Below are 12,214 nucleotides of genomic sequence, written 5' to 3'. Positions count from 1 at the left end.
AGGAGTGGTAGATACGCTGGAGGGTATGGATAGGATACAGAGGGACCTAGACAAATTGGAGGATTGGGCCAAAAGAAATCTGATGAGGTTCAACAAGGACAAGTGCAGAGTCCTGCACTTAGGACGGAAGAATCCCATGCACCGCTACAGACTAGGGACCGAATAGCTAGGCAGCAGTTCTGCAGAGAAGGACCTAGGGGTGACAGTGGACGAGAAGCTGGATATGAATGAACAGTGTGCCCTTGTTGCCAAGAAGGCCAATGGCATTTTGGGATGTATAAGTAGGGGCATTGCCAGCAGATCGAGGGACGTGATCGTTCCCCTCTATTCGACATTGGTGAGGCCTCATCTGGAGTACTGTGTCCAGTTTTGGGCCCCACACTACAAGAAGGATATGGATAAATTGGAGAGAGCCCAGCGAAGGGCAACAAAATGATTAGGGGTCTGGAACACATGACTTATGAGGAGAGGCTGAGGGACCTGGGATTGTTTAGTCTACGGAAGTGAAGAATGAGGGGGGATTTGATAGCTGCTTTTAACTACCTGAAAGGTGGATCCAAAGAGGATGGATCTAGACTATTCTCAGTGATAGCAGATGACAGGACAAGGAGTAATGGTCTCAAGTTGCAGTGGGGGAGATTTAGGTTGGATATTAGGAAAAACATTTTCACTAGGTGGGTGGTGAAACACTGGAATGCGTTACTTAGGGAGGTGGTGGAATCCTCTTCCTTAGAAGTTTTTAAGGTCGGGCTTGACAAAGCCCTGGCTGGGATGATTTAGTTGGGGATTCGTCCTGCTCTGGGCAGGGGGTTGGACTAGATGACCTCCAGAGGTCCCTTCCAACTCTGATATTCTATGATTCTATGATTCTTTCTGGGACCTGCTTGGGTACCTCCTGACAGCACAACAATGGTCCATTTGAAACATAGTCCATATTGCCAGCTCTTCTTGTCCCCTGCCAAGATAAATGAGAAAGATTTGTTACACCTTCCCCGAGAGTTACAATGCTGCTCTTTTTTGAAACAGTATACATGGTGCTTATTCATTAAACCTGAATCCTAGAAACACAAATCGCATCCCCTTTCATAGTCATGGGGAGTTCCTACCATTGGATAATGTGTTGGTGGTTTGATAGGTTTGGGAATGGAAGGATATTTCTTCCATTGTTATATATCCAAAGCAGCACACTGCATTTCTAGCACTTCTAGAAAAGCACCCAGCCAGGGTGTCACAGAGGCTTCATTACTCTTGGGGGAATTCTGCACCACTGCACAATGCAGAATTTTGCAGAAATTAATGTTGTGTCCGCAGAATTTCCTTTCCCCCACAGAAATGGGCTGCAGTGCTGCTAGCCGCCACTAGGGGCCCGCTGGACCCGGCAGAGCCCAGCTCGCACATAGAAGACACTGTCGGGGAGAGGGGGAGGGAGCTAGAGGGTTCCTGGCAGCTGCAGTTCCCAGCATGCCCTGAGGGAAGAAGAGAGCAGCACACAGAAAACTTCGTGCAAGCCTGGGACCGAGCATCAGGCTGTTTCTACCTCTAGATTCCTGGGCTTCGGGGTGGAGGGGGCAGGTATCTGGATAAGGGGAGCCCCATGCCTGGGCTCTGTGGGAGAGTCGGGGTGCAGGTATCTGGGCGGGGGGGGGGCGTGGCCGGGCTCTGGGGGGAGAGGGGGAGGAGAAACAGGAACTGGGTTGTCATGGGGGATTCTTTAACTCTTTACTCCTGGGGGGATTATTTTGTGTGTCTGTAGTGTTACAGACATACTTGCTGACAGATGTTTTGAAATAAATTACCAAAATAATTGAAACTGGCTTGATTATTTAATGTTATTTTGACAAATAAAATTTGCAGAATTTTGCAAAATTTTTGATTTTTTGGCGCAGAATGCCCTCAAGAGTAAAGGTGACATCCAAATCAATAGCTCTCAAATTGTGGCCCATAGCATGGTGGGCCACACAGCCCTCCCAGGTGGCCTGCAGAGCTGCTTCAATCACCACGCCGAAGCCTGCACAATTGAACCAAGGGACGGCCCTGCTCTTCCAGACAGCTTCAGTTGCACAGAAGTCTATCTTCAAGGAGAGTTCTCTACTCAGCTCACACCCATGTGAGCTGCTGCACAGGTATTGACATCTGTCAGTTCTTTTGCTGGGTGTTTCTTGGGCATGTACTCCACTGTGATCAAACCTTTTGGTGACACGAAATCTGAGAGGCAGCAAAATACGGAGGAGGACAGAACCCAACAGCAAGGTGACGTGGAGAGGGAAGCAGTGAGCGTCAGTGCTAAACAGTGGAAAGCTCTCAAAGGAAACAGCACAAGCACACAGTAGGATGACTTACATACACAGCTGTACCCACCACATGAACAACGCGATCAATCACCATTTCATCCCAGGGAGGGCCCTGACTGGAGAACCCTGCGGGTCTGGTAAAGTGGTCATCAAGGGGTTTTCTGGGTTACTCGGCATACTATGGGTTGGAACATGCTCCACCCCTCCGTTAGGTCTGGTTTAGCGAGGGGGATGCTTTCCCCCGCTCTGTTTGTTTTGTAGTTGTACAAAGCAGCACATTGCCAGCCTTCATTAGTGTAACTAGAGAGTGTTTCTGGTGTATGGCACGGTCCGTTTTCAAAAGCAGGCTCTTTATTTGCCCAGATGTCTCTGGTGGGGCACCAGCGCTGAAGTGAGCGGGGAGGTGGCATGGCTAGACACACACTGGATCTGGTTTAGAGGATGGGACAGGGTCGTGTGCAGTGGGGGTGCCGCCTTTTCTGTGACCCAACCACTACACCAGGTACGGTATCCGGGCACATCTGGCCCTTTCTCAACGACTGACCTCAGTGGTACATGGAACCAGATCTGTTCCATTCAATCAGTGCTCTGTTGGGAAGGTATAACAATCTGGTGTCTGGTTATCCAGCAGGTGTCTCCTCCATGCCCTTTTCCTCAGCCTCCCAGGTCACCTTGCTACACAAGTAGCCTGAGAAGGATAGAGCAGGAAGGAGAAAGGCTGGTGCTGGAAAGCCTGGTCAGTCATGACACAGAGGTTTTGGTCTCACGTGCTGCAGCTGTGCAGGAAGATAAGGGGCTTGTTTGCTTCCAGTTTGGCATCCACAATGTGCTGATGAGTGGACTTCATTGAACTCTTCGAACCCTCACAGCTTCCAAATACATACACCGTAAAGGGTTTCGCAGCAGTGAGGAGTTTTCAAGGTGCTTTGCAGAAACAATTGCTTGGGTTTGAACAGAAGGGGACAAATGCAGGGGGTTCTCCGCTGGGGTTGCGGCCAGCGTCCCTCAGTGAAGTGCAGGGGAGCTTTGGGTGACTGCCTGGAAGCTGAACCCGTCTTTCCTGGTTGGTAAAGTCCACTGGCAAGTCAGCAGATCTGCTATTGGAGGATGCCACCTTTGTCCAGGAAGCAGGGGTTAGATCTCCACCCAAGAAACCATCCCCAGACTCTGCCTGTCTCACTCATCATCACCCTGTCTCTGATTTCCTCTGGTGGGGAAGAGGAGGTGGTGAAGCCATTCTGGACATCTTTGAATTTCACTGATTTCATCAACATTGGTCCATCAACCTGTAGGCCTCAGTGTGGCACAGCCATGGCCTGGTTTCACGGGTGGATGGGCTCCTGTTGGCCCAGGATGAGAAACACACATCCGCGCTGTCTCAGTAGACCTGCCAGCTGTCGTTGCTACGGGTCAGCCTGGAGAATTTCTGGCATGGCGACTGTTCCTCCCCATGGTGGCTCCCCTCTGGCAAAGGCCCTCTCTTGCCAGTTACCACAAGGTTGCCCTCTGGCCCATCCATTCATCTGTGGCATGGTTGGTGGAGGCAGTGAGACGAGATGGGCTGTGGTATCTCCAATACACGGATAACAGCTTGCTCTGTCTCTCTAGCGCATTGGACCCCAATGAGCCTCACTCCAGGTGTGATTGAGGTTAAGCTGGCAGACTGGGTGGAGCAGCCTGGGGGAAGGAATATCATCTCCACCCACTGGAGCAGTTTGCCTGCTGTTTGTTATCCACATTTCCGACCCATGCTCCTGTTGGCTCCATGGCTGCTCCTGGATGACCAGGCAGTTGCAGTGATCAAGGTGGATGTTTGTCATTTACGCTGGGCCAGGAGGCAACAGCCCTTCCTTTCGGATGCAGATCACTCTGCTGCAGTCCGCATCCTTGTCACTTCTAGGCTGGAGCACTATGAGGCACTCTCCAGGGGACACGGCTCTGGAAGACCACTCAGAAAGCCCAGCTGGGGCAGAACACAGTAGCCTGTGTGCTGAGAGATATTTCTTGTACGGCTGGCATTACACCAATGCTCTGTGATCTGCAATGGCTGCCAGTTTATTTCTGTGAGCTATTGCAATTATTGGTTTTAAACTATAAAGCCTACGGGGCAGAGGCAAGGAGTGAAGGGGGGCTGGTGAGAAAGCTGCTTGCCTTGCATGACCCTACAAGAGCTTCCACTACCAAGCCCTACAGTGCTGTGTGCAGACATCCTATTCTCCTTTGCTAAAGAGTCAGAGATGAAAGTTGGACAAGCTGGGCTTTGATATTAGGAAATTCTTGTGGATGGGAAGGTCAGTCCAACAGCGATGCAGCTGGTGCAAGTAGGAAATTAGGGCCCAGCTACTCAGAGCTTTCAGGAGAACATTAAATGCATTGTTCCTGGAAGGATCATTACGGGATACTTCATGTTTGATGCAACAGGATGGAGCCGATGATCCAAGAAACCCTCCTTCTCAAACAGCTCCCCTCAATAATTTCATGCCTGGAAATCAGAGGTGGCTTTCTGGATGTATATTCCCAAACCACAGCGACTTCTTCCATTAGATCATTTTACAATTAAATTAATTGTGTCTGATTTAAAGATAACCACACTTAACACCCAATTAGCTTGCTTGGGTCTCAGTGTATGCTTAAAAGAGGAACAACAAAGACGATCAAAGTCAGTGAGAGAATCTTTGAAGAAAAAAAACCAGACTGTTTTTGCAAAAGGAAAGAAAACTACTCAAAGGTTAGGCTGGCATGTTATGAATTGCAGTGTTGATTCAAATCTAGTTGCAAGCACTGCCCTCTTGTGGTAAAACGAGAAAGTGCTCTAATGTTGATGAGAAATAGAAAGCGATTCACGAAATAGGATCAAAATTCCTCAGCCAGAGACTTGCAAATATTAGACAGAGAAACAAAGAAGCACATATAACATATAATAAACATATGTTTATTTGTCTGTGTCCCCGCACATGTACATATATCTAATTGCAAAGAGATAACCATGAGTTTGTATGCTTTGCCTTTCTGATGCAGGACACTTTTTATATAATCTCTTCCTCCTTTCCTATTCCACATATCCCATATTATTTTACACACACACACACACACACACATTTAAAAGACAATTGAGGTTACAAAGTCAAAGCACTCAAAAGTTAGGAAATGACAGAATGAAGGTTCCTGTGCAAGCATAATTCAGCCCCCTTGTGTATATGTATTATCAAACAGTCTTTAATTACTTCATAGAATATCAGAGTTGGAAGGGACCTCTGGAGGTCATCTAGTCCAACCCCCTGCCCAGAGCAGGACCAATCCCCAACTAAATCATCCCAGCCAGGGCTTTGTCAAGCCCGACCTTAAAAACTTCTAAGGAAGGGGATTCCACCACCTCCCTAAGTAACGCATTCCAGTGTTTCACCACCCACCTAGTGAAAATGTTTTTCCTAATATCCAACCTAAACCTCCCCCACTGCAACTTGAGACCATTAGTCCTTGTTCTGTCATCAGCTACCACTGAGAACAGTCTAGATCCATCCTCTTTGGAACCCCCTTTCAGGTAGTTGAAAGCAGCTATCAAATCCCCCCTCAGTCTTCTCTTCCGCAGACTAAACAATCCCAGTTCCCTCAGCCTCTCCTCATAAGTCATGTGTTCCAGTCCCCTAATCATTTTTGTTGCCCTCCGCTGGACTCTTTCCAATTTTTCCACATCCTTCTTGTAGTGTGGGGCCCAAAACTGGACACAGTACTCCAGATGAGGCCTCACCGATGTCGAATAGAGGGGAACGATCACGTCCCTCGATCTGCTGGCAATGCCCCTACTTATACACCCCAAAATGCCATTGGCCTTCTTGGCAACAAGGGCACATTGATCACATACTATTTTTTCCACAGGACCGCTGCCTCACTGAGTGCAAAGAATGGTTGCTCACTTAGTGAGTACCTGTTTAGTATTGTATTTTCTTCTTGTTGTTCAATGCATGGCCCTGGGCCTTATTCACTGCACACTTTTCAAATCTTGCTCTGAATACAAAATTATTAATTGCCTCCTGGGCTTTTCTCTGATGCTTTGGCATCTCTGTACTTCACAAATATTAATGAACTTATTTTCACAGGACCCCCCTGGGAAACTGAGGCACATGGGAAACTGAGGCACAAAGATGGCCACAAGCATCCATTAAGCTTGAGTGTCCTTCAGACAGCAGTCTCATTCACTACACAACCCTGATTCATTCCCAGAGAAGTGTATCCTAGAGCAATGTACATGTCCCTCATCTCATTCTCACAAATAGTTTAACCATTTTGCTGAAACTTTCCGAAAATATTTAGCCAGAGGCAGACAACCAGCACGGAAATTTCAGCCAAAACTGTTACAATTTGGCAAAGTTATAAACAACTAAAAACTGGAATTTATAATGGAAACTGTCAGGCAATCTTACCAGCTCCATCGATTATGTGTGTGTATGCATGTGCATCAATCTCTAATTACATAGAGATTCCATTTATAAGGGATAAGGGGTGGGAAAAAGGGGGAGGGACTGTATTTTAGGTGATACCTATATATATGAGCTAGATATTTGTTATTATTGGACTTGGAGAAGGGGTGAGGATTCTGTCAAGGTTTTCATGAGCAACTATAACCTCTTACTCTTCAAATGTTTCAGTGCCACTTTCTAATTATTTTCTTTCTTGCCTGGAGCTCTAATGACCTGTATCATCAGGAGGCCAGACTCAGGCTTTCAGCAAAGGATCCTTTCCAGTCTCCTTTGGAGTGAAAGATTTCAGTTCTGATTCCTAATTAAACATTTTTTTATTTTAACAAGGCTCCTTACCATGGAATCAGACCACAATAAAATAAAATATATCATTTTTGGCTGCAGAAGAGACATTTTTCCAAGCTAACCTTTACCCAAATCTCTGGAGGAAAACAAAACTAAACGAACTGGAGCAATCGTTATTAGGCATTAGAGCACTAGACCCAGCTATGAGCTAACCTGAGACTTGGTTGTCAATAAATATTAAATTTTCCCTTTATTTGTACTCATTCCATTTTGACCCTGTTTCCCCCTTTCTAATAAGGTTTTTGACCTGTGTCTTCCTTAAGTTTACCGTTCCTCACACTGACTGCTTTATCCAGTGTGCAGGAGATACTCTGGAGGGGTTGATAATGATCAATAATGTGTGCTGCTCTCCCCTCCTTTTTTCCCTCTGGAAAAGAAATCCAGTCTCCTTTACCCCATTCAGGAGTCTCAGTGGATGCAGTAACACCTGCTCCTGAGTTTGCAATGGCTAGCGAAGTGAGCCCGGAGCCGACTTTCCCCAATATGTCTTTCACTCCAGTTCTCTGCATTCATATTTTCAAACTCACTGGCTGGCTCGCGATGCCACAACCGGGTTTCTGCTATTTTAAATCACATTGCTTTTCATTGCATAGATCATCCTTACTTTTAAAATGCCTGACCCATATCCCACCGAAGTCAATGAGAAGACACCCATTGATTTCAATCACCTTTGGATCAGGCCCTAAAATACTTGCGGGCTCTGATTCAGGAAAGCATTTAACTTATGTCTCATCGACTTCATTGGGACTTAAGCATCTACTTATAGTTAAAGAATCAGAATATGCTTAAGTGCTTTCCAGAACTGGGGCTTCTATAGGAAAAGCACTGCTGCCCCAAGTACAGTGGCTTATTCATTATTGATATTTTATTTTAAAATCTCATTATTTAAATATATTTCACACTTTTAAATGATCCCTGTCAGCAAGTCAATCCCAGATACTCTGTTTCTAATACTGTCTATACATGCCTTTTTTGGTGGTTATTGACTGTGATTTATGCCTAGAAGCAACGGTATGAAAACACAACTTAGAAACATTGCAGAGGTCCAGCAGAAAGACAGTCTGGAAATTAAATCTGTTTCAGAAAAAGAAACAGAACAGGTCGTTTAGTAAACTATTTTTTCCTTCCCATATTATCTGCTTTTACTGACTCCTAAGTCTTCATGGCCTGGCAAGGTTAGCAGATTGTGCAGAGAATGTCAAGGCAAAACAGTAATATTTGGGGTAAATCCTTACAACATGCAACTCAGGCCTCACATTGAAGTTGAATTCCTTCACAAAATGAAAGTAATGCACACTTGGTATCTTACCAAGGAACCGATTCAATAAAGTTAAAATGAAAAGTAACCCAACAATCCTATCAAACTGGTAAATTAAATCAGTGAATGAAGCTTGGCAACATTTTTAAAAACATTAGTAATAGAACGACTAGGTTAGATGTTACCAGTTTTAGACATATTTAAATGTGCACATACAAAATGGGCTGTTCTTTGATAACCGGCACACTATCAAAATTATTTCTTATTAAAAACTTTCTCTCTCAGTCCTGTAATTTACTGATTTCAGAATATGAACAATTTTGTAGCGAACAGAATTTGTTTTCATTATCTTTTGATTTATATACATTTTAAATTGTAAAAATGTTTACCATGTGGAGGGTCTACTGTTCTACTTCTGAGAACACTTAATAAAATATTTTTCAAAGAATGGGAGAGAGTTCATAACTTATATAAATATTGAGTTTTTCAAAGCTATTTAAGAATTCAGTTAAAAAACTGCATAGAAGGCTATTCAGTGAGCTCACCTGAATCCAAAACATTCTTTGCTATCATAGCAATTTTGTATAAGTATCTTTTAAGCCACTCTCTGTCACTGCTCGAATAAATTAAAGACCCTGAATAAACAGGGAGAAAAGTGATTTTTGGCTTAATTTCATTTGGCAATTTCTGTTATTTTGCCACCGATCACTAGCACACGTCTTAGCTACGGCTTTTTTCCTGCTTTGCGGGCAGCTCTTCGCAGTGCAGATCTTTGTGGGGAATTTCATAGTTCTGAGCCGAATCTCTCTGCCTCAACAGATGAGAAAGTCTACTACGTCCAATGTCCTTCGATAAAAATAGTACCGGAGCTGATCAGTGCATTTGAATCTTGAATGAAAAAAGCTTCTGCCAAGTTCATAAACTCATCCAGATGCTTTTGATGGGCGAAGATCTAGTTCCTCTTTAAGGAAAAGGTATAGAAAATAAAAACCTGGTTTTAATAAACAGCAGGAAAAATAGGGCATTATCTTTTCAAGCTACTCTGTGGTGAAGAATTTATTTTTCATTGTATTTTTGGAATGTGGTGAATATCAGTTTAAATAAAATACATACTTATATGGTTATACAGAGAGACTTCAGTACACTTTTATATTAATGTATTTATCCACACAAAGGCACACAGAGGGCCAAATCCTAAGCTGGTGAGGATCTGGCCTCTTTATGTTCAGTACATATCGGTGTCTGTTGCACCATGTCTGTGTTCATAAGGGAAATTGTTCACACAAACTTTCATGAGCAAGCAGTTCTCATCCACATTTTGCTTTTATTACATACCCTCAGAAACATGCAGTACTTTATTACTGTTACTGCAGCATTTAATACATTTCTAAAAATTTATTATTCTAGTAATAGTTTTCATTCTTTTCATTCTGCAATTGTTTTATCACTGGCACAGCAGAGCCCTGTTTATGGGGCAGTCTGTTATTCCACAGAACAACTTCACTGATCCAAAGTCCAGTGAGGTTCATACAAAGAATCCCCTCGACTTCAAATGGGCTTCGGATCAGATTCTATAAGCAGAAGCTCACTGTGAACACTGCCACTTTGCATACGTTGCAGCACATTGAAATAACTCAGGGCTTACATTCTGCTACACTTACCATAGCAGGGTTCTCTCTATGGAGTGGAGAAGCTACCCCATTATATATTATTATGCTCTATGTCAGGGGTCGGCCACCTTTCAGAAGTGGTGTGCCGAGTCTTCATTTATTCACTCTAATTTAAGATTATACATTTATCCTCCCTTGTGTATCTAAACTGATAGTTGGATTTTCCAAATAGCCAAAATGATTTAGGAGTACAAGTCTCATTGGCTTTCACTCACACTTGTGCTCCTATATCACTTGGGATCTTTAGAAAAACCCACCCAATTTCTTAAGTACTTTATGTAGTTGCTTAGTATGCCATTTGCAACGTCTGCAAAGCTGCTACTGTATTTTGAGGGAAAGTGAGTTTATGAACTTGTCTGGATTCATTAGTAGGGTTAAGACTCTGGGCTTGTTTCCAATAGAATGGCACCTCAATCCAAGATCATGCCTCCTTGTAAAATACTGCAGGTGTGTTTACTGTAATCATCTCAGCCAAAAAGAAACTGATTGAGGGGTTTAAAATATAATTAGTATGGTTGACACTCCTGCCTTTAATCATTACCTCACTGTTTAATATAATCAAGAAGGTAAATAAACAAAGTTTAAGTCTTTTAAATTTATATATATATATATATATATAAAATATATTTTCTACTGGGAAACATGCACTATTTCTATTCAATGCAAAAGAATTTCATTTAATTAAACTACTACCTGGCATCTGTTCCCTTTTGCATTATGAATAATTTTTTATACAAATATATTTGTTTTGAAGTAAGTCTCAGTCACATTTTTCTTGCATTTATTCCCCTGCTTTAGTTGACTAGATCTGATCAGCAACCTCTAAATGTGCCCTTTCTCCCTCTGCCTTTAAGCAGTACCTCAAAGCTATTCAATTTATTTTTCCTAAATGTTGTCTTTATACAGTGCATAGTAATAATGTTTTACCTGGTTATAGCACCTTTCAACTGAAGATCTCCAAGCCCTTTACAAAATTATTTCACATGTCAAATGAAAGTGTTCAAAGAACACATCTGATTTTTACTTATTCTTCCAAACTGTAAATTAGAGATGAGCATGAATTACAATACCAGAACCAAGCTCCCGCAAATTGTTTCTATGCAGGAGAGCTTTGTAGTATCTACAATGGGTCGAAACAAAAATCTGAATCCAAACACCTCTGAATTTTCAGCCAATTCAGATATATCTCAGAATCTGAATTTTGCAACTGAACCCTATCACTTCACACACCATTCTCCACCCCAGAGGGATTTTTTTTTCTTTATTTAAAGCTGAAGCTTAGTTGTAACTCACCATTTTTATAAGGGCAACCTTGCAATGAACATAGCCATTCTAATGTATCTACCTCTCTCTTTTCCTCCTTCTTCTTCTTTGCATTTATCCCATCTAATGGTGTCTGAGCACAGAGTCCCCTCCCTCCCAAGTGTTCTGTTCAGTGTCACCCTCTCTACATCCATCCATCCAAATTAGGATTAGCTACATCGCTTACAAAGTTGCCCATATAAAATATTATATATACAGTGTGATATATTATATATATATATATAATATTTTATATAGACAACTTATGTATATGTTACTATATTTATACTGATATATAGTAAAAGTATCAGTATAAATACCTCATTCATTTTCTACTTATCACTACGCACACTCAGACCCCCCCTCCCCCGTTAGTTCTATTGTAAAGGAAATCTTGGGAATTTCTCATAGATATGTTTTTAAAAAACTCCATCTCTTACTGAGAGGAGAAAGTCAACTCTACCAATGTGTTTATTGAGACAGAATGTTAAATACATGACTGACAAGCCTTTGCTTATAATAAAGATACTTTTTGTGCAAATTTCATGGAATGTGGCATGCTAGAGTTTAAGCGAAAGAGGAAGATTGCCATGGTAACAGCACAGGGGGGCTGCGAATTGGAGGGGTCCCTCTGGGGACTAGAATACCAACAGAATTTTAAGCATCTGCAACTTTTTTAAAAAATTACTTCAGAGCTGTGCCAAAAACATCTTGAAAAACGTAAAATATCATGGTATTCTTCACTGCTTTGCAAATAAACATATGTCTTTTACAATCTAATCCAGAGAGAGAGCAAAGGGTGGGGTGGAGGGAAGATGCTGAAGATAACTTCGAGGAGACCAGAAACACTGCTTTCACTTGATAATGTTT

This window comes from Lepidochelys kempii, chromosome 11 (genome assembly GCF_965140285.1).
Source record: "Lepidochelys kempii isolate rLepKem1 chromosome 11, rLepKem1.hap1, whole genome shotgun sequence".
Taxonomy (NCBI): domain Eukaryota; kingdom Metazoa; phylum Chordata; order Testudines; family Cheloniidae; genus Lepidochelys; species Lepidochelys kempii.
Note: the sequence above shows the minus strand (reverse complement) of the source record.